Source organism: Manis javanica, chromosome 12 (genome assembly GCF_040802235.1).
Source record: "Manis javanica isolate MJ-LG chromosome 12, MJ_LKY, whole genome shotgun sequence".
NCBI classification, from domain to species: Eukaryota; Metazoa; Chordata; class Mammalia; order Pholidota; family Manidae; genus Manis; species Manis javanica.
Window position 1 is genome coordinate 60,551,322 of NC_133167.1, and position 27,585 is coordinate 60,578,906.

A 27,585-nucleotide genomic window follows, 5' to 3' on the forward strand; every position below is an offset into this window, starting at 1 on the left:
TAAGCTGGAAGTCAGACTTCAGGGCTGTGAATACAGAGTGGCTCCCAGCAAGTAACAGCGGTCCCCAAAGAAAACCTTCAAGCGATGTGCATTTTTCAAATCTCTTGCCCTAAGGAAAAAAAAACATTTATGTAAACTTGCCTAAGTTATTCCTCTGACAGAGAAATCAACATTTCCTAAGACAGAAAAATAATAGCTGATAATCGTCACATCACTGGGCTCCCTAACAAACACTGTTCTAAGAGCTTGAAGTCGTTATCTCTTTTAATCCTCCCAATTGCCCTGTGGGCTACCCAGCTGACAGAGAAGGGGCCTGACACACTTGACGAGAGCCACAGAGGTGGTAAGTGGTGGAGCAGCAGTTGAAACCCAGGCCCTCTGTCTGCAGTCAGCGATTTGGATAAGATCAAAGTTGTGTGTTTTTCCAAGGAAACCATGGATTGGCACCTAAAGACAGAGATGATATTATGTTATCTTGAAACTTATTTTAATCACACACATGTGCACACACACCCAGTGCTTTGAACACTGAGCACAAGCAAGCAATATTCAGGATCAGACACAGTCAGCGATTTGGATAAGATCAAAGTTGTGTGTTTTTCCAAGGAAACCATGGATTGGCACCTAAAGACAGAGATGATATTATGTTATCTTGAAACTTATTTTAATCACACACATGTGCACACACACCCAGTGCTTTGAACACTGAGCACAAGCAAGCAATATTCAGGATCAGACACAGCAGGAGGAAAATAACACAGGAACGTCAGAAACATTCTTTTATTAGGCACACTGGTAGGAATTGGAAACCAGTGTTAAAAGTGCAGGATGTGATGAAGTTGAGGTCATGCTTGTTTGAAAGGTTTAAAAAGTTTCTTAGGTAGCTCAGCTGGGGGTGCATCGTCTGGAGTTCTCATCTCAAATGCTGTCTCACTGCCAGAGGAGTGTAAGAACCAGTGGCTGCCCCCTGGCAGTTAACGGACGACAGAAGGAAAATCAGGTAGAAAGCATGACTGTTGGACACCGTTGCACTTAAAAATGCAGGCAGGACACCGGCAGAAACGCAGCTCATGGAACCGAGGCTCACGGACCCGCTGGCAAGCACACCGAGGATGCCAGTTGAAGAGAAGAGGGGAAGGTACAGAGATAAAAACAGGAAAAGACATTTTAAACAATGTGAGAGAGTTACACACTGAATCAGGGAGGAAAGAAATTAGTGTTTCTGAGGCACTAACACTGCCTCATTGTATAAAGTTTTCTGCTCTGTCAGTCATTCATCTGCAAGTGAAGAAGGCAAAACTTAATACATTTTTATGAATCAGGTAATCATCGGTCTCCATGAAGCGTTTCCTCATAACCACACTATGGGAGCAGGCTGTTGAGAAGAAGGACAATCATGCAAACGAGAAATGAGAGTAAGATAGTGGAGAAGCTGGCAGCAGGGTTCTGGGGGCCCCGCCCTGTGTGGCTTGTCCTCGGCCCCAGGAACCACCCCGCAGCTATTTAGACAAACTTACAGAAAAAGCCGCGTGATGTTTTGATGTAGCACTTACTGATTTTTCACAAAAATACGTCGCGGATCACTTTTGTCCCACTGAAAGGGTAGCAATAAGACTGCCCAGGAATTGCTTTGCAGTAGTCCGGATGTCGCCGGATCAGGTCAGACTTGTCTCTAGGTTAGGGCTCTTCAACCTAGAAGGTGGGAGGTGGAAACTAGGGAGAGAGTGGCAGTGAAACAGGTAGAGATGGCATCTTATAAAAAGAATAGAATCCTAAATAAGATTATGGGATATGATACCTATCACCTGGCAAGCCTGAAGAAACTTACCATCTTAGAATATGTGAATAGTCTTCTAACTAGAGGGTGAAAACTCTACATGTAAAAGGAAAGAATCTGTAATATGGGAACTCAGGAACAACTTCCGGGCTGTGAGGCTTCACCTCTGGAGTGGATTACGTAAATATTCCTGTGATGATTTTAGGAGGGACTATAAGAATAATGATGGGAATTATCTATACACCTGGAATAGTTTAATTCAGTGTTTATCAAATTGAGTAGATAAGGCTGTGAAATTCTTGAAGATTTTTAAAATTTTATGTTTTAAATTTGGTGATCATGTCTAGACTTTTTGTGCCAGTCTGGACATGACTCAAATTTGGAGAACAACGGTGGAATTCCTAAATTCTCCCATCTCACCCTGCTTCTATTTCATATTGTTCTAATATAATCTTTTCTTAGAATAACCAGTCACCACATTACAGTAGTACAATAGAGCATATATTCAGTGCTACCTTTTTGCTGAAGATGTAACCAAATATTAAAATTGCAGAAGATAAAGGAAACATATTTATTTACCTCCTATGAACTGCGCCGCCCTATGGTACTATGGCATTGGCTACTGAAAATGTTGAGGGCAGACTCCATTAAAGAAAAAATCTTGATTCCTCAGAGTGAACATTATAGCCCCTCAGATACTTTCTTTTTTCAAGAAAAAGATAGAAATTTTATATTTTTAAAATTTATTTTGAGATATTTTATATATTCTACATAGACAAGAGAAAAGAAGTTAGTTCAAAAAGAAAGATGAACTGTTCATGCAAAATCTTAACTAAAGGGTTAAGGAGTTTGATTCACTGCTTGTTTACCTCATATATTATTACCAATAAGTGATGATGGACATGTGTTTATCTATAGACCACTAATTTGCTCTCCTTTACCCAGGATGTTCATTACCATCTGATACCTGATTGAGAGGCTGGCCATATTATTAAGAGAGCTGTGCGAGGGTCTTGATGCTGTGAGAACCTTGTTCTCTCTACGTGTCTGATGCAGCAAGGATGTGACGGACCCTGACAGAGACAATCATTCTAGTACAAATCCATTAAAAAGCTATTGACAAGAATGAACCTCTAAAAATCCTTAGCACTTTAGAAATACAAGTGTCAAGGATACCATTCTAATTTAAATAACAAACATATTTTTCCTTTGTTTTTAGTTTCCTTAAACCCACATATTTGGGCCCCGCCTAGCCCCAAATACAATGAAACAATTTACAGATTCATAGAGATGTCACATGATATCATGTATTAAAAGCATTTCAAGTTAACAATATTTATCTCAAAAAAAACATTCTTCATTCCTTGTGAAGATTCAAGGACTGTTTGGACAAAACAAAAACTAGAAGTTTTATGACTTCTCCACTTCATTTTCCTTATAAATAAGGGTAGAATGGAAGCAAAATACACTTCTAAAATCTGGGGTTGTTTAATTGTTTTAGGCATTTCCTATTCCCCAAAAAGGCAAGTTCTGATAGCAATAGGATGGGGTACTTTGAGAAGAAGGCCCACAAAAGGGGTGCATTAAGTCTCTTTTGTGCAAAGATTCTAGAGAAATGTCTAGGATTGCATGCAGATTTGAGAACCAGAAGAGATCTGCATTCTCCAATATGCCACAAATAGTGCCAGTGTAAATTTCTGGAGCTGTGTCCATTTTATCTGGTAGATGATGATGATGATGACAATGAAAGAGAGAGAAAGAGAATGATAGATACTGTATTTTTCAAAATCAAAATTTAAATACTTTGTTATTTTAGGAATAATAGAGCCACATTTTCACCACTAAGGTAAGGGATTGCTCAGACACATTTGGCACTGCCTATGGGTTATGGCTTCCGACTTGTTCGAGACAGTTCCCAGAGTGAGGGCTGATGCGCCATGGCTATGAAGCCTTCAGGATATGTAAACTATAAGAATGATAAACTACAGCAGTTGAAAATGTGCATTCAGCTACTCACTTGCAACTCCCATTTATGTCTCTAGGAATAGAAAATGAGGATCTAGGGACTGAATCTAGCCCGGTCAGTAACAGTATGAGTAACACATAAATATTAATGTTTGTTGTGGTTAGTGTGATATGCAGAAATATTAGAATATAATTGTTAATTGCCAATACCTCTCATTCATGTTACAGAGGAACAAGTAAAAACCATTTTACTGTAATTTTAAAATGATTCCATCATAATAATTATAAAATATTTGTTCCATTCCTTAGATTGTTAAAACTGAATTTTCTGAAATGAATCATTTATACTTCAGCTTTATTGCCATTTGCTTTCTACATAGATGTGTCTGTATATCTGTTATTCAGTTTAGTCAGTGAAATAGTATCTAGTTGTGTAGATTTACTGGTGCCTCTGCACTTAGCATTCTTTTTACAATGCAATGTTCAAATAATGAAAGGCATTCATTTCAGATTTCATGGTATTTTAGAGGTGGTCATGGTATCAGGGGGAGGAGGAGGCCCTTCTTTGCCCTGCCAAGCCACCTGTTGAATCCTTTTCTCTTTTTATTCATTTTTCTCCTTGGATTTTCCATAGGCCTTCTCAACTTCTGTTTCATTCAGAACAACAACATAAATAGTTATCAAATACCTTCTGTGTGTCAGACATTGTGCTAAACATTTTAGATCCGTTACATCTTTTAATCTTAAAAAAGAACCCAAACCTATGAAGTACTATTTTTTTATTCCTGCAGTAAATCTCTGTTTTCTCCTTCTCCTTTTTTCAAAACAGCACTCCAATTTTTCTGTAACTTCCCCTGCCCCATTATGTATGGTTCTGGAGGGACTGTCAGTCAAGGTCCCTGTCCCTGCTCCTTGCTCAGGTGTGGTCTGAGTGGCACAGGGTTAGGAAACAATTAGGGTGGAGTCACTCTGATCTTGGAATGATGACAAGACTGTTTCTTCTGCCATTCAGATCCATAGAGTTCCCAGGTTTCTATTCTTTGCAAGACTTGATTGCTCAACTTCCCCCGTTGAATCTGCAAGAAAATGAAGATCATTTCATTTCTCTATTTGGTGAATCTCTTTCTGTTGTTTGCAGCCAAAGAACCAACCGACGTGTTCCCATTTGGCAGCTGAGGAAAAGGAAACTAAAGCTTAGAGAGGTAAGTGACTTGCCCAAAGTTGATGGTAGTTCCAGAACACACAGCCACATCAGCCAGACTCCAAAACATAGGACCTTGGCCATTATGCTCTGTTGACCATTAGCACAGGGAGAGCCAGGGAAGAAGTTCCTGGGGCAGGAGAGAAAGCAGGTGCCTACTTTTTTCTCTCCCAGCTTTCTGAAGTTCTGTATACTTCTCTTGGATCAGGTGCTACTCATTCCGGATTTACTCCAAGTAATGGTCAAAACTGAGATACAGCAGAGCAAAATGATGTATTGACTTAATCACTCTTAAGAATATATTTTTATTACTGGTAACTAAGCCCATCACTCATTGGGTCAATGATTTTATGCATTTTCTTTAGGTAGTGTGATCATTTGAGATTTTTAGGCCCCAGAACTCTGATATACAGGGCACGGATGGGACTTGACGGCTATCTTCCGGGCAAAGTGGCAGAATGTGATAGAAGTCAGTAAGATCCTTGGAGCAGGAAGGCAGGCTTCTGGTTGCAATTCTGCCACTTCCTGGGTATGTGACATTGGGGATATTGGTCTCTGTGAGTCTCAGTTCCCTCATCTGTAGAATGGGAATGGCAATGCTTCTTCCTTTATAGGCTTATTGTGAAGGTTTAGTAAGATCATGCACCTCTTGAATGAACTCACTAGTGAAGTATAAAGCTCTACAAACATTAGTATTTTTACTCTCCGGATATAAAGAACTGTAGCATTCAGTGGCAATTTCATGAGCATGTTCTTTGCTGTACAACCTCTTTCACTGATGTTCAAGCCATAGTCTTCTTTCTCTTTCTCCATTTTTTTATAAGATGAATGGCAGAGTCTTTATAATAAAATACATGTTTCATGTTTCCAATCAGCAGGTATAAGGGTTTTTTGTGATTCTGCCCTGAATTTGTACTCCTCATGACAACTCTTCCTTCACTGAAGGAAATCTGAACTGAAGGGTCACAAACGGGATGGAGAGGACAAATCTCGTAGGTCACAGGAGCAGTTTTTCTCATTGGTAATGGTCATAAATTGTTGCTATTCAACTGGAAGTCAGCATCCTCTCTGAAAAGCCTCAGTGCTCCTTTCTTAGGTATATACAAAGCCAGTATAGACACTGGCTGTGGCATTCACCTGCTCGTTAGGGGTAGGGGAGCTCTGCAGGCTCCCTGTACCCCATATGACCTCTTCTGGTGGTGACTGAAATATATTAATACCCTATCGTGGAAACCTGGTGTTTCTATTCCTTCCACTTTGCTTTTTTTCCTGGGGTTATACAGAAGATGCTAGCTTTCACTCGTTCAGTCACTCACCCTCTCACTCATTCAGCACTGACGGCCTACTGCATGCAAAGCATTGGGTTTAAGCTCTGAGAAATTTTCTAACATATGAATCAGAAATAAGCACTGCCTAAAGGAGCATATAACCCAGTAGGAGCTGTAAGACATGATCATAAATAACTTTAGTCAATGTAGCAGAGAGAAAAAAAAATTTTTAAGATGGCAAATATATTTTAAAGAGAAAAGGATCTTTAGAAAAAAATTGGATAAGCTATTTCAGGGGTGATGGCCCTCAAGCTGGCATTTAGAAGGAGACAAAAACCTGGCTAGAGGAATTTGGGGGTAAGAAGAGGAGAGAGAAGAAAACAGGGAAGCAGGGGGAAGGGAGAGGAGGCAGGCCAGACCGCAGAGCTTTGCTGCGGAGAAAAGCAGCCCCTGAGATGTTCTTACAGCAGGGTGACCAAAGCCCTTGTAAGAGTAAGGCTATATAAGGTTTAACATTACGGCATATAGGCTACTCCCCGCCATGGCCTCACCTCTAGTACCCTTGACACACAACTGCCTCCTCCTCTGAGTGTTTCTGTGTTGAAAAAAAAAAGAAGTGTGAAGTGAGTCCCATATCTGCTGATAAGAAATCCACAAAAGGTAAAACTCAGACTTTAAAAAATCAGAGAGAGCAGGAGCTTGGAGCCAGAAATGCCCATAAATTTTTATTCCCAGGAATTTATAGATGGTGGGGAGGACACTGCACTTCCCACAGGATGGCTTGAATCAACTTTATTGAAATCTCAAGGACAGGTTACCTGTCTGGGTCACCAGAGCAGAACAGAGGATGGTATAAGGAGTGAATCTGAAGGAGTCAGTGTGAGTGACACAACTTGGGAAGGATTTCAGGGGTCCAGGACAGGAAAGAGGACAATCTAGGCAGAGGCAAAGCTGAGCCTGGCTGTGGGCAGGGGCAGCGCAAGTGCTGGCAGTAGCTGGAGAAGGAGAAGAAACCGGAAGGCTGTTTGGACCATTGGACATCGAAACCTTGAAGACAAGCTGAGGACTTTATAGGTTGTTTTGTTATTTGGTAGACAATGTGGTCCCTGTTTTTTGGAAGTATTTTAGCATTTATGATCTCTTTTGATTTTTATAACCTACTTTCAAGGGAAATGAAACAGATATTCCCATTTTACAGACAAGGAAACTAAGAAATAGATGGTTAAAGTTGTTCACAGTCAGCATAGTAACTGGAAAAAAAGCTACCCATTGCACATTTCCTAAATTGTAATTCAACAACTTTCTTGTGCCTCTAGTGCCCACAAATATCCTCTTTGAACAAACTGGTCGGTGAGGTCCATGAGATTCCCTGGGGAGCGGGGGAAGGGAGAATCACAGGGCATGCCCTGACTGATTTTTCTTGGGAGCAATTCTGGAGGAGAATTTCTGATGAATAAAATTCTCCACCTCATTACACAAGTAACTAATCTAATCAACCAGTCCAGCAAGTGGGCTAATTTCTGGTGTGTGAGCTTCTGCCTCAGCCCACCCACTCTCCCTGATGCCCTTTCCTTCTTCCCAAGTATCAAATGATTGTTAGCTGTTCAATCATTCAACTGATGCCCCGAGCCAGGTGCTCAGAGTCTCAGGGAAATGGTGTTTTGGGAAACAGCAATCTATCTGGTCCTAAACTAAAACCTTTACCTTTCCCAAAAATAAGAATGAGTGTGTCATTCTACCAGTCAGACTGCCTGGGACCTAAGGAGGCCTTGGAGGGTGATACCCCATAAATAGTTGTTAAGACTTCTGTTCCCCCTGTTCAACCATATCCACTAGTTTTCCAAGTGCTGTGTTTTCTGACTCACAGCCTGAAAGGTTGTCGTCCATTCTGATTTCCCTAACTGCCATTCCTGGTTCTCCTTGAGTACTGCTGAATTCATTTTGAAGTTCAGCCCTGGTAGGATCACATTCTTGCTCTATAAAAATCATTAGCTCCCTGACCAACAACCCACTCCTAGGTGTTTAAACCCCTCACCTCAAATATAAGCACATATCCCCAAAAAGGGAAACTTAGAGCTGTTTTATTCACAATTATTCATAAGCTGGAAACAACTCAAATGTCCATTGACAGAAGCATGGATAAACAAAACGTAGTACATTCATACTATTAAGAAATACTATTTAGAACAAAACACTAATGCATGCAACAACAGGAATGAATCTCAAAATATTATTTTGAGTAAAAGAAGACAGACACAAAAGAGTATATATTGTGTGCTTCCATTTATATGAAGTTTAAGAAAAAACAAAATTAATTTAGGATGACAGAAATCAGTACAATGGTTGCTTAGAATGCCAGGATTAGCTAGAAGGGACCATGACAGAACTTTATAAGGTGATGAAAATGCTCTGTATTTGGGGAGATTAATGAGTGTATACACTGTCAAAACTTATTGAATAGTACACTTAAGATCTGTGTATTTCACTATATGCAAATTTTACCTCAATTAAAATAACTAGTAGCACCTTATCTCTATTTAATAATGTATAAATTCATCCACACAATCTATACAGACAGAAAGTAGATTAGAGGTTGCCTGGGACTGGGGGAGAGAAGAAAGGAGAGTGGCTGCTAGCAGGTAGGAGATTTCTTCTTGGGGTGATGAGAAAGTTCTGAAATTAGATAATATTGATGGTTGCAAAACCACTGAATTCGACATTTTAAAAAGATGAATTTTTTAAATATATGAATTATATTCAATTAAAGAAAATTCATCTACCGTGCATTCCAGTCATGAGATGGCTCTAAACTAACATTCTAGCTCAGCCCACTTATTGGTGGTCCCCGATCATCTCCATCTGTACACTTCCCCTCACATTGTTCCTTCTTCCCAGAATCCTAACATCCCCCACATCTCTGCTTGTGAACTTTCACCTGTGACCCTCAAGGCTCCTCTCAAACACCATGGCTCTCCTGTAGACCATGGCAGTGCACCCCTGTGGACTCTTGTCTGGACTTCCGGTACTGGGCAGAGCTCTCTCTTGGAAAGATCTCATCATTTCCTGCCTTGCAATGTATGTATTTATGCCTTTGTCTGGCCCTTCATGCTCAAACAGAGGATCAGGGAGGACAGGAACCGGCCCCTGCTCATCCTTGCGTCCCTGACAGCACGTCGGTGCTGCCCAACAAAAAGCTTGATGACTTAAATTAACCAACACAACTGACTTTAACTTCATAAATTTCAATCCAGGAAGAAAATAATATCAACCCAATGGCAGATTTTGTGAAACATAAATATTTAGGCTGTGAGAGGATTACCTTCTCCAAGGACTTCTCAGATTTTCAGATGTCCCAGGATCACCCGAGGGAGACACTACCTGCTATTCTACAGATTCACTCCATGTTTCTGATTCCCAACTGGAGCTGAGGCTCTGAAGAATCCCAGGCGATTCTGATGCATGTGGCACACAGACCACATTTTGAGGAACACTGACTTTGAGTTGAACATATGCAAATGACTAAAAAGAATGATTTTACTTAATTGATTTTTTTCTAGCTGTTTTGTTGGCTAAATTCCTAAGCTTCTTATGGGAATGTTCTACTGGGAATTGAAGGGGGCTATATTTTGTTGGAAGTCTTCCAAAAAACCCCAGAACAAGGTTTTGTTATTCATGACTGTGGGTAAAAATGCTTTTCAGTGACTTCGTGCTAACATCACAATTGCTGATGCCACCTATAGCTAAATCACACTGGTATTTCATACTTTCAGTCAACTGGTGATTTCTGATTTCCCAGGTTTCACAGCACCACATTGCTTGCAATGTGACTTTGGGCACTTTATTATTCCATAGGAAAACTCACTGAGGGGAATGTGTGTTGGCTGGTTTTTCATACAGAGTTCTGAACGTAAGTTCTGAAAGTAGAACATTTTCATAGTACCTAGGCAAAAAGGATAATTCCATTAGAAACCACTGAAATACTTATCATGAAATAAAAATGGGCCTTTCTCAAAGCCAACATAATCTAAAGATCAAATAAAGATTATAGTTCTCTTGGATTTTAAACCTAACGACCACAGACAAAAGGCTCCCCTCTCACAGTTTCCTGTCTGCAAGAGGAGACAAAGCATGCAGCCAGCAACCCCTTGGCCAAGACGGGAGGCCGTCCACTCCTCCCGCCAGAGTACAGAGCTCTAAAAGGACGCAGAGACACTTGATCTGAAGTACAAAGAGAGCTGAACGAGCAGAGAGCCACGTTTGGTCCTGTGCGCATTTCTTTTTCACTGTGTCCCTCATTTGATCCACACACCAAGATCTCCATTAGCATCCACAGGACTCCAGGAGCTGAGCAAAAGGCCGATACCCCAGCAGTGAATCATCTGGCTCCTGAGCACGCCTCTGGTGTCCTTGGATCCCCACAGCTGCAGGTCCTAGAGCCTCCAGCACTTGTTGCCTGTACCTCCAGGCAGGGATCCATGGGTAAAGCCCCAGCAAGAGAGCACTGTGAATTGAGTGCTTGATGGCAAGTAAGCTAGATTCAGGAGCCAGCACTGTCTGTATTTATTCTGAGATTAATTAGACTTGCATTTTCCCCCAGGGGTCACTGAAACAGTGACCCTTAGGGTCTGGGAGCAGACCTTACCTAACTGTGCATTTTCCCACCTCTTGTCACACGCAAATCACATATGAATGTGCCCAAGGAGTGTGCGCTCACTGGCCATGCGCCCACACGTGGGCAATGCTTCTCTGGCCTGCAACCTCAGGGGGCTTCTGTCCAACTGGGGCAGGCCAGTCTCTCCAAGAGGTCTCAGGTGGTAGATCCCCAGACGCCTTGTTGGGTCAGAATTAAGGACGAGAGAGGTGAGCAGAAATGAAGGTAAAGGCAATTGCTTACTTGTCCCGTTTCTGCACCCCCCCAACTCTCACCCCTAACCATTCCTAGATTCCTATTGCCAGAGTGAAGGGGGGTGGGGAATGCCATGTCTGCGGAGCATTGCTGAGGTGGATGTGGGAGGGCACTTGCAGTCACAGAGTTTCATAGATATTCTATGGCCTCGGAAGCCCCAGGTTCATGACAAGGATACTGCAAGATTCCAGAGGTTTTGACCCAGTTTGATATGACCTTGCACACACTGAGTGTCTAGAACGGCTGACCCAGAGCACTACTGTTCTAGAAGAGACCTAACTAGAACCAACCCACAGACACAATGGCTTCATTCTCTGGATTCTCCCATGGGCCTTCATCCTTTGACAGCTGCAGCTCCTGCAGGAGACCAGCAGCCTTTACATGGACGAGAACCATCTCTCCAACCACATCCTAGCTCTGGGTCCTTGGGCAGCTAATTAACCTTTCTGGCCATATCTGGAAAAGGGGAATCAGATCCCTCTGTTGAAATACTGAATGTCAAAGTTTAGTACTGTGTCCAGTTCTGAGTAAGCCCTCAATTACTGGTTACTATTCTTGTTGTTGTCCGTATTTCACAATATTAATATTATTAAAACAGTCTGGCAGTAATTTTAGACTCATCCCCACTTGTCCCATGCCCTCTGGGCACCAACACTGGGGCCAGATGTAGGAGTTCTGGCAAGAGAGTCTGAAACCTGGGAACGTGTGGCCCCTTTAGCTATGGGACGTCAGAAACTTCCAGCCACAGAAGGAAAGGTTTTTCTTCCAGGCTAACTTTGAATGGAAAAGAAGGGAGAGGTAAAGAACAAAATTTGTTTACTTTTTCTTGCTGTAGAGATAAAGAGGTTTACTGAGCCAGGATGAGGCTGTTTTCAGAACTCTGGTGAGTTTTCCAAGAATGGAGGCCTGTGAATTAAAGGGCAGTTCCTTCCCGCACACAGTGCTTGCGTTTGCAGACAAGCATTTCTCTGCTCCCCTACACCAGAACCAGGGATGCTTTTCTCTGCTTGCAGACACCAGCACCAAGGACGGGTGTCTCACTCCACACGCTCCACCACTTTTGCTCTACCCCTGCTGGCAAGCTGAGGACACATTCACAGGACTCAGAGCCAAGAAATCAGGAAACACCTCAAACCAGTCTCTGACCCAGATTTGGTAATGCAAGTTAAATTTTTTCAACATTTATAAATATTGTAATGAAGGAAAACAGCTAAAAGCCTATTCCTCACTGAAATATTGGAAAGAAAATGTGAGGAACGTATAAACAAAGAAAGGCTTTGTAGACCCTCAGTTGGGATCACAGTAGTTAAAAACCGGGCGGTGATGAGACTGATGCAAACCCTCAGTAATACCCAGACACCCGCGAAGACAGAGCACAGCTCCTTGGCCTCGTACGTAGGGTGCTCTATCGAGCGCCCCCTCCTTCCCCTGAAGCTGTGGAGAGAAGGTGGGTAGGACTAAGGATGTCAGGGATGTGGGACCTCACAGTATTCATTCATCAGACTCAAAGTTTTCAAGTAGAGAGGTCTTAGCGCAAGGGGGGCGGCGAGTGCTGGCTGAGGCCGAGCGCCGTCCTGAGGCTCAGCTTGCAGCACTACAGGCTGGCCCATGACCAGGCCCACGGAAAAGCTGGAGTCTCAGGATTTGGGAATTATTAATTAAAAGTTTAAATCTTACTGAAAGAGAGCCAGATCCTGAGTTTCCAATTTAAGTCTACCTCTTATTTGTGTGAACTGGCTGAATTTCTTAGGATGCCCAAACCCTTTTCATTTCATTTGTAATAATACCTACCCTAGCTACTTAATGTTTTGTGAGATAAAAGGCATTTTACAAGTGTAAAGCACTACACAAATAAGAGGGATTGTTATTACTACCACCATCATTCTGGGGCTGTGGAAAAAAACAAAGACAAGGTGACTGATTATTTTCAAGGTCCTTAGGAAAAAGGAAAAACAAAAATAGTGTTTAAAGATATATGTGAACTTTGCTAATGCCTACAAAAGCAATTAGCAGACCCAAGCTAGGAAGAGTTCGTTGGAGAGAGAGTTTTGGAAACCAAGAATATTAATCAGGGTTCTCCAGAGGCCGAACCAAAAGGATATGAATGTATCTGTATTCTAGCCTTAGAGAGAGGTCAGAGGAGATAGAGATAGAGATGATAAAGAAAGAATTAGAGGGAATTTATTTTAAGGCATTGGCTCCTGCAGTTATGGGGGCTGGTAAGTCTGAAATCTGCAGAGCAGGCCAGCAGTATGGAGACGCAAGAGAAGAACCGATGTTGCAATTCAAATTTGAAAGTATTTGGAAACCATTTCCTCCTCTTCAAAGGACCTCAGTCTTTTCTTAAGGCCTTCTACGACACAATGAGGCCCATCCACATATGGAGGATAATCTGCTTTACTCGAAGTCTACTGATTTAGATGTTAATCATGTCTAAAAAATACCTTCACAGCAACTTCTAGACTGGCATTTCACCAAATATCTGGATACCACGGCCTACCTAACTTGACAGAGAACTATCACACCAAGTCATACAGCACTGCTGTTCAAAAGGTAGTGTTGCAGGTTCTAAAATGCTATAGCAGTGTGGAGACCAGATAAATCATTTGTAAAAAAAAAAAAAACAAACAGAAAACTGAGTAATCCCAGGACTTCACTGAGAGCTGAAGGGCAAATGACAAAGCATTAAAAAATAGAAAAAATTAGTCCAGAGTCCTTAAGAAGTTTGGGTAAAGAAATAACCCAAGTGTGTAAAAAGGCAATGAGGAGCACCACAGCCAGAAGGACTGAAACCAGCCAGGAATGCAGAAGGCACCAAAACAAAACGCCCTTCAGCCCCAGGCCATAATATTTCGAGCCCAAATGCCTTTGCCCAGCTCCCTGGGCCTCTTGCTTTCTGGAATCCATGTGTTACAGAAGCTGCTTTGGCAGCAGCAGAGCCAGACCAGGACCAAGCATGGGTAGAGGGGAGGCCAGGCTCACCTCCAAGATAGGACAGAGTGTTGGAGAGGACAAGAAGACGCAGGGATGGTTATATGTCTCGTGGGTTTCTTTTTTAAAATATCAAATGTGAATTGTGAACCAACCAAGACTCAGATATACTGGAAAAATTGAAACCGGATGAGACTAGGGGCAAAAATGGTTCACTGAGAATCTATGAAAACTGAATGCATCAGCCAGTGAGCCAGTTCTGCTGACATGCAGGCAGAGCCTTCCAGTGCCTAGATTTTATTCGATTTTTTAGACTAAAGAGAACAGAAGTTCCTTTTGAGTAGAAATGTGAGTAAATGGTGTACTCATCTTTAAAAAGATGGAGACCAGGAGGTGGAGATAAATTAATATAGTAATTATAGACCAGAAAGCTCTGATAACTAGGAAAATTTGATTGAGTCTTTCATTAATCTCTGCATAAAACACCAGTGTAACTCAGGGGGGGAAATCCCAGGGCAAAATACCTTTGAAACAGAAATCAGTCAAAGGGAGAAATAAAGTGGGAAAAACCCATTAACTGATACAAGCAGTCATTCACTTCTGCTCTCCCGTGTCTCTCACAACCTGCCTGCAGAAAAGGGGACCCTTTGTGGTCCAGACATGCTCTTGCTCCCCCTTGTAATCACCTACTGATATGGAGATGGACTACTTCTCTCCACCCCTTGGAAACACCTATTGATATGGAGATGCACTAAGGCCAGGCGAGAGATTCTGGAAATACTTCAATTTTACCCAGTAAGCAATAAACAGGGCTTTCGAAAAGCACAGGGAAAAAAAGGTCCAAGTACAACTTTCTTTCCAAATCTGGGCACGCACACCATGGTCACACTACCTCTTAGCCCTGAGCTCCTGCATTTGTGACCTCCTCCAGCCTGAACCCCCAGGGCTCTAGGAATGTAGGTCCAACACTCTTTATTAAAATATCCTGAGTGGTGTTCTTTCTACCCACATAAATACAAGCAATTGAATTGAATCCAATGTGCATTTCTTGAGTGTTTACTGTGTACTGCCTTACCAGGAGGTGATATAAAGAATACAAGAATGCACAGGATATGGTTTCTGCCCACCAAAATGGCTAAGTGAGGGAGACCAATGTACATATTTATAAAAGAAAAAGTTGATGATAGTTAAAACAGAGTGGCAAATTCAGATTTAAGCAATAACTCTTAGCCATCAGGATGATAACACTGGAATTTCCTCTGGAGTGCAGCTCAAGAGTTCCCACCTTAGATGTAAAGATGAGACTAAACAGCAGGCTGCTTGGGTGCTTAGACACTTGCCTGCCCCAGAACAGAGCCTGGGGCAGGCAGATATGGCAAGGTCCCTTCCACTGTGTAATTCTAAGACGCCCTCATTTCAAAGCTGCTAAATATAGAAGCATGGCGTCTGGTATGTAACAATATACAATATTGCAGCTGCGTCTTTATGATAAATAATAATACTTTGGAGTTATATGATGAGGCAATCACTTTGCAAGTGCAATCTCATTAACCCTCACAATATTCTGATTAGGTAGGCAGGTGGCAAGTGATATGAACTCAGTTTGCAATTGCAGGAACTGAGACACAGTGAAGCTCAGAAAGTTCCCAGGGGGCACACGGTTCCTGGGTCAGAGTTAGGGAACTATTGCCCAGGTCTCCTTTCCTCAAATCTGGGGCTCTGAGCAGTGGTCCACACTGCTTCTCAGGTTCAGCAGCAGAAAAAATTGCTCTGGCCTGTATGCACCCTCTTAGAAAACATTACTGACTTTTCTTGAGTTCATGCCAATGTCATCCAAGAAATAAAATTTAGTGTTGCTTTGTGTATCCTTTTTCTCTGGCACTTAACCTCTTCCTCCGTCTAAAATCCAACCTGTCTTGAAGCAAACCAAAGAAAAGTTAAAACAATGCCAAAACCTCTTTATGACTTCTTTCCTGGTGCTGTTAATAATGTAATGGTGTTCATTTGTGAGTCCAACTTAAAATCGAAGGTCAGTTGTTTTAAGAAAAAGTCGCAATTCTAAAAGTCTTTGAGCATTCAGGAACCTGGTCTAAAGGGCTTTCTCCTCTCAGTGATTTTATTTGTTTCTTTGTTACTGAAAAAAGATTCATTTGCTTTCCTCAACATGCCGAGTGCTGTCCCTCAGACTAGAGAGACAGGTTTGGTGGTGCTGATAGGCAATCACAAGAAAATGCCACCATTAGCCAGGGAACATTTGCCAGCCAAGAGTAAAGGAGCCTTTCCAGCCTCTGGGGAGACATTGACGTTTGTCTGTGTGGGAATTGTAGGATTAATATGGGAACTCGGGTTTTGTGCTTTGAGGGGAGGTTTCCCTGGCTCCCTCTGAGACAATGACGGGCCACATCTTCAAATTGTTAATTATGCACTGCCCCCTAGGGATTTTTATTTTGCTGGTGGCAACCTGCTTCAAATCCAGCAGAAATATTTATCAGCTGGCTTCAGCCTGTATTTGGCTCATAGAAAGCTGTGCCTTCCCTGTGACCTTGTTGTACTGAGCCCACCCTTTCCCAGCAAGTCGCATTCATATACTTGACTTTTTGGATCGCTGATTCCCCACCCTTTTGTCTTTTTTTAATTTCTTTCCCCAGAATGGCTATATTTGCATAATCTGGGACAGACCAATCCCCTCTGCTCTTTCAAGGCTTTGCTTTCCACCTCCACCACATTGCCCCTGCGGTTTGGTAAACATCTCTGATTTGGGGAAAAGAGGAAGAGCAAACTGTGAATTAGAGACACTTACACATACACACTTATATATTTATCTGTACTTCCTGATGGAGGAGTTCTCTGCACTCTGAAATGTTCTCTATGAAATCCCATTTAAATCAAAAACTTTTATCAGAAAAATGAAATTGCTTCATGATTGAATAGCACTTTGCTTCTAAGTACCAGCCATTGAGGCTGATGAAATGACCGAGCTGACATTCTTCCCCAGAAAGACATTGTTGCCCTTCATCTTAAAGTTGGAGTAAGAAATTTCGGCACCATATGCCTTCACAGCGTTTCCCTCATACACAGGAACAGTCTTTAGCTATAATTAATGACATTTTGGAATCTGATAAGAATGTTGTAAGTACGTATGTTTTTAGTGTTTGGGTAGTGTTGTTTAGTTTCATTTTTAATAATGCATAAGACAGCCCTGGGAGGAATCTTTCTTCAAGATTTATATATTTTTTAAAACACACGCACACACACAAATCCTGTACACAACAACTTTAGCAAATATATGCATGATCAAAACAGTTCAGAAATATAAGATCTGAAAATGAGAAAGGGCAGCAGGTTTTTGAATAGGCTTCATCAGCGGAGGGGAGAGGTCAGCCATGGAGATTCGTTATAGGAGCTATTAAGTCTCCTCTGACACCCTCAGTACAAGCTGCTTAACATAATCAGCCGCAATCAGCGAAACTGCTGTTTATTACAAAACGTTTTTCCCTTTTAATATTTCATATTGTTATGTAAAATGGTGCAGTGTAGGGACACACACATTTCACCAGGGACAAATTGTGCAAATTGTCAGCAATAATAATTTGTGGCTCTTCTCGTGACGTCTTTTGAAGTTAAAAACCATTGAGCGATACCTCTCCAGAGCTATTTTCTCTAATGTGGTTAATGGTTTGCACTGGAGTTGACCAGCCACTCACTCTCTGTATAATGCTGTCACCATTTACCAGCATGAGAAAATGTTTGTGTAACCGTACATCAACCACACAAGTCTGTAATTCAGGGCCCTGCAGCTTGGTTCTGCTCAGTCCTCTTTGGGCAGCACTCTCTGTTACAGGTGTGTCTCCTACGGATTTCCCAGTCTTTATCACCAAAGGAATTCCTTTTTCAAAACATTTTAATTTAAATAGAACTGACTAAGAGGTGCACAGTAGGAGTCCATGTAGAATTTCCTTGAATTTTACACACTGGATATTGGGATGATAGAAATGTCCTAACTGGGGACAGATTACAGTGACCATGATTAAAGGATGCTTGGAAATGACACCCAACTTCTCTAAGGAGAGTGAGGAAGTCCATAGACAGCCATTTCTCGGTCCCATGCCAGCCTACTAAGGATCTTATTCAAGATGCCCTCAATCCCTGGAAGGTCTGTGTACAAAAGGCTCCATGCCTGTTACCCACCTGGAACCGATCTTGCTGTTCATGGGGATTCTGGACTGAAAGGGGTCTTTGCATACTTTGTACACCTTTTTATTAAAATAATTCCCTTGGATGTTTATGGATCTGTTTCTGCAGTAAAATAAACTCCTTGAAGTCAGGAAATTTTCATTTTCACCTGTGCGTGCATCACTGCCTAGCTGTGGAGAGCACTGTTAAGCATGCAGTAGATGTTGCTGAATAAACACGTGAATGGTTTCTGCAGATTAGACTCACTCTTAGAGAACAAAGATGTGCCTCCATGAGGGCTCTGGACTCCGAAGACCCTTCAAATACAAGAATTCTCATTCCTTGAACATGTCTTGGACAACGGAAACTTCTCAGGAATTAGTGTTCATAGGGACAGAATGTCATAGAAGGTAAAAACTCTATCAAGACTTGAAATCCCATTCATTAGACTTTTTATATATCAGTCTATTTATACCAGTGTCCAATAGAAATATAATGCAAGCCACTCATGTAATTTAAATATTTTAGTAGCAGCAGTAAAAAGATGAAACAGGTGATATTAATTCTTGTTGAATATTAACAATATATTTTATTTAAGCCAATGTATCTGAAATTTTATAATTTCAACATACAATAAACTTAAAAATCATTAGTGAAATATCTCATATTCTTTTTTTCTTGTTGACCCGAGTCTTTAAAATTTGGTGTGTGTTTTACACTTACAGCCAATCCATTTTCACAAGCCACACTGCAAGAGCTCCAGAGCCGCACCTGGCCGTGGCTACCACATCAGCCAGTGGCTGTGGACCCGCCGCAGAGTCCTTTTGACCTGTGCGTTCTTGGAACTGAAACCTATTCAAGGCGGACTGCAGGGGGCAGCAGCAGGCAGGGCCTGAATGTGCCCTGTGTGGTCACTTGGAATACTTACTCTCCCTGCCTCCCCAGTTGAAGCAAAGTCTAGCAATGGGGTTTTGTTCATATTAGAACTTCAGAAGCTCATGAAACACACCAGCTTCTGTGTTCTCCACACTCATCACAGCTCCTCAGGCTAGTTGTTCCCTTCCCTCTTTTCCTTATCTTCAGCCACATTCCAGCTCTGAGGACAAATGTGTTTTCAAGCAAAGTAGCAGCAATGGAGTTAGTGGGACTTAAAGACACCAGATATGAGAAAAAGGGAGGAGTCAGGGATGATTCCTGGGCGTTTTCCTTGCTTAGCCACATTAGACAGCAGGATTGGCACAGTCCCTAGAACTGTGTAGATAAAGAAGCAGGTTTTGCTAGTTAAAGAGCCTTGGGGCCTCCCAGCAATACAGGTGGGAAAAGTAGAGGGTCCAACTAGGGAGGCCGAGGGGAGGAGATGCCTGAGAATCAGAGACCACCAGTGGCGGGGGTGGTGTACAAGACCAGAAAATAAACCATCTCCAAAAGACAGAGGTGGACAGCAACTAAAGGTCAAGCAAGCCTCGTGGATGCAAAAATATGAAACACAAAGATTAGGAAGAGTCTTGGGCAGTGAGCAGAGCAGAATCAGCACAGTCTGAGGGCAGGGTGGCAGGTCTCACTGACCCAATAGGCCTGGACAAGTACAAGGGCTGCCTCAGAGGGAACTGGCATTAAAACTCCAGTAAGCCAGCACCAAACATAGGAAACCCAAGGCACATATAAGCCTTGGGTGCCTCTGTGTCCCTCCTTAGCCTGGAGAAGGCTTAGTGACATGCCCCACTCCAAAAGGTCCAAAAGGTCCTGTAGAGGTGAAATGGTGGCTAAACCAGTAGGAAAGTAACATGACCTGAGGCCTTGATTCTGCAGCATCAGTCTTGCTTAGGAAATTTTATTTATAGAAGTTCTTGCTAATATAATTGACCTAATTGTTCTGCAATAGAAAATTAGCCAAATAAATTCTGAAACATTCAAATAATGCAATAGTAAGCACCCATTAAAAGGAATGAGACCTGTACATATTGATGTATAAACATATGCAAAATTCATTTTTAAGTGAATAAAGCAAGATTCATAAAAATGTATAAAGTGTGCTCACTTTTGTGGGGCCAAAGAAGGGGATTATATACATATGCATATTATACACCTACATAAATGCACCTTGTATATGTACAGGAATTTTCTTGAAGGATAAAAAAGAAGCAATTAACAGTAACTCTGGAGGAGGAACTAGAAAGGAATTTAGAATTAGAGGGACATTCACTTTTTTGCATATAACCCTTAGTATTGCTCAATTTCTTTTGCCCAGGTGCAGGAATTATTATCTTTTAATTAAAATAACAGTTTGAATTGCTTTAAGCAATCTTTTACTTATACTGTGTATATTAAACACTATAAAATCTCTTGGAGAAAGGACTCCATACCTCTGTGACTGTATGCATTCAATCACTCTTCCAAATCAAATCTGGGGCCTTGGAAGATAAATTGATTAGGGGTACATTTTTCTCAGTATTAAATCTTTTATTTTAGTAATTCTATTCAGTGTTCAGAAATCAAGTTCACAGGCCAGCTGAAAATGAGGCATTGCTGTGATCCTGAACTTCAGGGTATTTAAAAGTCCAAAAGCAGGGCAAGTGTGAAAGGCGAGACTTGACCAGCCAGAGTCACCTCAAGTTTCCAGTCGTTTTTCTCGGCATTCCATACCTACCACTAGGAGACACTCAGGGTTAGCCCCAGGTTGATGCCAGGAGGCCATCTATCAGGCAGGGGACAATGCTTGTTGCTCTGTAACTCCTAATTACACAGGTGTGAAGAGGTGCTGCATCAGACAGGATGAAACATGATAGGATTACAGTCTGCTTCAGAGAGATGAGAGAGACATGGCTTCAGGCAAGACTCTCAGCCCTGGATGAGGGTTACACATGCTAGGAGTTTGGGGATAGTAGAAATCACTTCTAATCTGTGTGATTAGCAAAGACAGAATTTGAACTAGGTCTTAATGCACATGAAGTAAAACATCATTTTAAAGTGTTGTCCTGGGTCATTTTTACTCCCCCAAATTCCTGCTGCTTTGCAATCTTCCACCCATGTAGCTGATGTCATCCTGCTTTTGGGGAAGGGCAGAACCAAGCCCTGAAGGAAGGACAATGTTCCAAAGTTATGAAAGTTATGGGTACCAAAGTTATGAAAGCCCAAGCTTTCATTTGTGAGAACCAGCTTTTAATGAAAGAAGAAAGGATTGGTGGATTTCAAAGACCTGAAGTTAGAGGAGCAGAGATTTTGTAATTAGCCATAGGGGGAGAGGAGAAAAGCCGTTCCAATGACAGGGGAAGGATGGCTGTGAAGAGGAAAAGGACATTTGGAGGAAGCCTACCTGACGTTAAAGCACAAATTAGGCCCATGAGAAAAAACCCCATGTCTGTAGTCTCAGCTCTCAGCTTAAGTATAACATGATAGAAACCAAAGATCGACTGAATGGGGCATAGGGCTTGCCTTCTGTGGAAATTCAGGGAGGGAGCATCTTGTGGGTCCCTAACCCAACAAACACTGCTGCAGGAGAACATGATGGTTGATGGGCCAGAGAGGGTGTTAGATGGAATCCTCCAGTGATCCTCACAGGCTGCATGCGGAGATCCAGAAGATGCTTTGTGGTCCCGTGGCGAATGTGAGAGGCCTGAAAAACTGTAAAAACCAGAGAAGTTAGAAAGAAAAGCTGGCAGATCCTGTCAAGAGAGGATTCAGTGTGACCTCAAGCATCACTGGATGCCACTGAACATTCCCGAGCAAGGAGTAACATGATGAAAGTGGTATCCAGGGACACTGGTCTTATAGTTGGGTGGGCTCATTGTACACACTTTGGAGCTGGGGACCCAAAAAGTTCAGCCCTTACACAAAATGACAGCAGCCACAGCCAGAAAGCAGTCCATAACAGAATTACATGCATGGGCTACTCCAAGGGAAATCAGAAATTTTCTTATAGAGTACTGTATTTTAAGTGGTTTTTTTTTCTTTTCTTTTTTACCTGGAACTGAGGAAAGAGACCAGCAATGGCTTTCTGCTTCTGGCAGCTCTGTTCCGTGACCACTGCAGGTCTCTGTCCTGCTTGAATGGAGCGGTTACTTTGGTGATGTGTACCTGCTTCCCCAGAGTTGTTCAGAGCCCACAGTCACTCATTTCCAATAAGTACATACATCTTCATCTTCATTTATGTGTAACATCCTAAAATGCACACTTTGGTCATTTGTACTCTCCAATATGGCCAGAATGCAAAACTAAATCAAACCAAACCCCAGAAATACAGTGTGAACTGAGTTCTTCAAGTAAACGATAAATCAAATTTTTGCTGTTGAGGGAGCAGAAAATCTTTCAAGTAGACTCTACTGTTGAACTTCTTTTAACTCACCTTGAGTATCCTTTCCTTTGGCCTACTTTTCTAGACTTTGGCTAAAAATCCTATTTAGCAGAGACTCTAATACAGTCATCTCCACCATTTCTGATGAGTTGAACATGCTTACATAGCAGCATGGACTAGCCCAGCTGAGAGAACAGAACTGAGGGTTTCATCCCTGTTTCCTCCAACATTATGATGGCGTTACTCTCCATCTAAAAAGACCATCCAGATATATAGATGTGGATGAAAACAGAACATATGCCTAACCAGATGTTTGTTCAACTCTATATCGAGTGCATCCTAGGCTTCTTTTAAATTTTATTTATAGAGAAAAAAATACACCATTATACATTATGCACTGTTTCTGTGATGGACTTAAAGAAGATTACAGATTCACTGACCTGGGTGTACCAGTGTGTTTTCCCTCATTGGCCAGGAACTCAGATAACCAAATAAGGCCTGTAAGAGCCAGATACATCAGCTCATATAGTTTTAAAAGCATATTTGGCTGAATAGTGAGTCAAAATCCCCTCCTAATGAATTTCTGTCCTGAAAATTATCTTCCACATCAAAAAGAGACCACAAGGAGCTGGCATCGTCTTCCTCTGATTTGCATCATGGAAAGAAAATGAAAACAGCACAGATGCATTCAGAACTGTACAAAGAACATATATGGGCATTTCAATCCTTAATATCACACTAGTTTCTGATGCTAATGTAAAATATGTTCTTCTCGCATTTATAATCATGATGAGCAGATGGCGAAGATGGCTTCAAGTAGTACAGTATGTCTAGTAAAATAATGCATGCTGTTAGTGAGTCTTCCCTAAAACTGGAGTTTAATTGCTTATAAACATATACATCAAAAAGAATCATGATTCTAGGAGCCATTTGCTTCACCAGGACAACAATTAGCCAGAGTTCCCTGTAACAGGCTTTGGCCGCAAGACTTCCTGTGGCAGCAGATGCCTTACAAGGCTCTCTCTCTCTTCAAGAGGCCTGATTCACAAAAATGTTGGGATTGGCCCAAAAGGACCCTGGTTTCTTAAAACAAAGGAATCCTTCATAAAATTAAACTAATGTAGAGAAATTAAGGGAAATGGGGATGGCAGTGGGGGGACCTGGTAAGGGAAAAATTAAGTGTAAGCTTCTTCTTCCTTTTTTTTTTCTTTTTTACTACCTTGTCTCAAGCAAACCATTAACAACGGCATTTTGCCATTTTCAGTGATGAATATTGATTGTACAGTTGCTGCACTTTCTGAACATGAAACCTGCCAGAGAACAGAGTTTCCCTTGCTTAATTCCAACTGCTCAACCCCAGGGGAGAGGGAGCAGAAGGCTTGTGCGCCCCCCGCATGGCCTCCCTGGAAAGGGAACACTCAGAAGGAAAGGCACATGATCATCGAAGCAGGCAACAAAGTCGGGAGGATCAGAATCCACCCTGAACCCCAGGGAAAGGAAATGGACACTGTTTGCAAACAGGAGAAGAAGGGAAGGAGGAGGCAGCACTAGAGAAAGGCAGGCTGAGAGCCAAGGGCCCTAAAAAGGCAGCAAGTTTTAGAAAACACTCATTTGACTAATTTGCCCAATATAATAAAGAAAGGTTGGTTTTATTTTCAAATGCAGAAGTGGTGATTGATTAGGTGGGCATTCTATTTGGAGCATGTGGGATGAATAAGGGTTGTGAATGGGTATGGAAAATATCTCACCAAGAAGGAAAAAAAATATCTGTAAGTCATACAAGGCAGAGCACAAAAATACCAACATTCAGAGAGAGAGTTTAAATAATAACAGACTGAATCTTGGAAGCGCTCCAAAGAAACAGGGAACAGAAAGAAAGCTACACGCGGCATAATGGTTTCTAGACAATAGGCAACGACGGAGGGTCTGCACATGCTTGTGAATGTGGTATTAGCTCTTTAATTATTATAATTACCTAAGTTTAAGGTCAGATCACCTGTGTATTGCTGATAAAATGAATGATTTCTTTTAAAATAGAAGTAGTGCTTAAATTACCTAGGATGTTATAGGAATAGATATCCACGTGGGTGAGATATTACAGAATTATCCCCGTCTTGTAGAGACACATCCCTGGTATAGAATGGCATGGAATCTCACCACATCTGCAGTATTGTAACAGAGACCCCTGGGGATACAGTCCCCTGCATGAGTTCCCTCTTTGGTTGAAAGCTGCCCCTCCCATTCCTTAAAACACACTCTTCTGGCAGCTTAAAGAATTCACCTTGTAATAGAGTTTACCCCATGTACAATGCAATGAAATTTGGAAACATGAACTCAAGCTTTGGAAGTTTTGATCAGTCATCAAACTGCAGCGTGAATTTTAAAAAAAAAACCAAAAAATTGGTGAAATTCCATAGTGTTATTTAAGTGGTAGAATGAAAGATTTTACTCTTTTTATTGTCAGAAATTACTAAAAAATTCCATGATCTAATTTTTTTGTCATTAATCTACAGTTACATGAAGAACATTATGTTTACTAGGGTCCCCCCTTCACCAAGTCCCCCCCTACAAACCCCATTGCAGTCACTGTCCATCAGCGCAGTAAGATGCTGTAGAATCACTACTTGTCTTCTCTGTGTTGCACAGCCCTCCCCATTCCTCCCCCCACATTATATATACCCCCTTTCTTTTTCCCCACCCTTACTCCTCCCTTCCCTCCCATTCTCCCCAGTCCCTTTCCCTTTGGAAACTGTTAGTCCATTCTTAGGTTCTGTGATTCTGCTGCTGTTTTGTTCCTTCAGTCTTTCTTTGTTCCTATACTCCACATACGAGTGAAATCATTTGGTGTTTGTCTTTCTCTGCCTGGCTTATTTATACCCTCTAGCTTCATCCATGTTGTTGCAAATGGTAGGATTTGTTTTCTTCTTATGGCTGAAAAATATTCTATTGTGTATATGTACCACATCTTCTTTATCCATTCATCTACTGATGGACACTTAGGTTGCTTCCATTTCTTGACTATTGTAAATAGTGGCTTTTGGATGTAGAGTTCTATAGATGTCTATTAAGTCCATCTGTTCTAGTGTGTTGTTCAGTGCCTCTGTGTCTTTACTTATTTTCTGTCTGGTGGATCTATCCTTTGGAGTGAGTGGCATGTTGAAGTCTCCTAAAATGAATGCATTGCATTTTCTTTCCTCCTTTAGTTCTGTTAGTATTTGTTTCGCATATGTTGGTGCTCCTGTATTGGGTGTATATATATTTATAATGGTTATATCCTCTTGTTGGACTGACCCCTTTATCATTATTAATGTCCTTCTTTATCTTTTGTTACTTTCTTTGTTTTGAGGTCTATTTTGTCTGATACTAGTACTGCAACACCTGCTTTTTTCTCCCTGTTGTTTGCAAGAAATATCTTTTTCCATCCCTTGGCTTTTAGTCTGTGCATGTCTTTGGGTTTGAGGTGAGTCTCTTGTAAGCAGCATATAGATCTTGCTTTTTTATCCATTCTATTACTCTGTGTCTTTTGATTGGTGCATTCAGTCCATTTTCATTTAGGGTGATTATTGAAAGATATGTACTTATTGCCATTGCAGGCTTTAGATTCATGGTTACCAAAGGTTCAAGGTTATCTTCTTTAGTATCTTACTGTCTAACTTAACTCACTGATTGAGCTATTTTAAACACTGTCTGGTGATTCTTTATTTTTCTCCCTTCTTATTCCTTCTTCCCCATTCTTTATATGTTGGTTGTTTTATTCTGTGCTCTTTTGTGTTTCTTTTAACTGCTTTTGTGGGTACTTGATTTTATTTTTTGCCTTTAGTTAGTATTTGGTTGGTCTGCTTTCTTTGCTGTGATTTTATTTTCTCTGGTGACATCTATTTAGTCTTAGGAGTGCTCCCATCTAGAATAGTCCCTCTAAAATACCCTTTAGAGGTGGTTTGTGGGAGACAAATTCCCTCAATTTTTGCTTGTCTGGGAATTGTTTAATCCCTCCTTCATATTTAAATGATAACCATGCTGGATACAGTATCCTTGGTTCAAGGCCCTTCTGTTTCATTGCATTAAATATATCATGCCATTGTCTTCTGGCTTGTAAGGTTTCTGTTGAGAAGTCTGATGATAACCTGATGGGTTTTCCTTTGTAGGTGACCTTTTTCCTCTCTCTAACTGCCTTTAAAACTCTGTCCTTGTCCTTGATCTTTGTCATTTTAATTATTATGTGTCTTGGTGTTGTCCTTCTTGGGTCCCTTCTGTTGGGGGTACTGTGCACTTCTGTGGTCTGATCGATTATAAACTTTTCCAGTTTGGGGAAGTTTTCAGCAATTATTTCTTCAAATACTCTTTCTATCCCTTTTTCTCTCTCTTCTTTTTCTGGTACCCCTATAATGCAGATATTGTTCCTTTTGGATTGGTCACACAGTTCTCTTAATATTGTTTCATTCCTGGAGATCCTTTTATCTCTCTCTGTGTCAGCTTCTATGCATTCCTGTTCTCTGGTTTCTATTCCATCAATGGCCCCTTGCATCTTATCCATTCTTCTTATAAATCCTTCCAGCGATTGTTTCATTTCTGTAATCTCCTTCTGTACATCATCCCTTAGCTCTTGCATATTTCTCTGCACTCCATCAGCATGGTTATGACCTTTATTTTTAATTCTTTTTCAGGGAAATTGGTTAGGTCTATCTCCTTCTCAGGGTTTGCCTCTGTGATCTTGGTCTGTATCAAATTCGTCTGCCTTTTCATGGTGATGGAGGTATTTGTCGGGAGCTGGTGTGTGTGTTGACTAAGAGAAAGTCCCTTCTTGTTGGTTTGTGGCCTTCCTCTCCTGGGAGAACAGCGACCCCTAGCAGCTTGTCCTGGGTAGCTGTGTGCAGGCAGGGTTTCTAATTCTTGCCCAGCCTCTGTGGAGCTCTGTTGTTGTGGGTGTGGCCAGCCTCAGGCTGCTTCTCCAATATGGCAGAGCTGCGTCAGAGGGGGAACAGGTGGGAGGCTGTTTATCTCCGTGAGGGGTCTCTGAGCTGCGCTGCTGCCCAGGTGGTTAGGGTGCCTGGAGTTCCGCAGGATTCCCAGCTG

The 27,585-nt window shown here is 41.6% G+C and overlaps 1 long non-coding RNA gene across 2 annotated transcripts in view; it reads left to right on the top strand.

Annotated features, from left to right (window-relative positions):
* Positions 1-989: 989 nt before the first annotated feature.
* Positions 990-27,585, top strand: part of LOC140844765 (uncharacterized) — a 50,077-nt gene continuing 23,481 nt past the window's right edge. For both annotated transcript variants that reach the window (XR_012123254.1, XR_012123255.1), the window contains exons 1-2: positions 990-1,138; positions 4,881-4,944. This is a non-coding gene — a long non-coding RNA (uncharacterized lncRNA). The remainder of the gene's footprint in view (positions 1,139-4,880; positions 4,945-27,585) is intronic.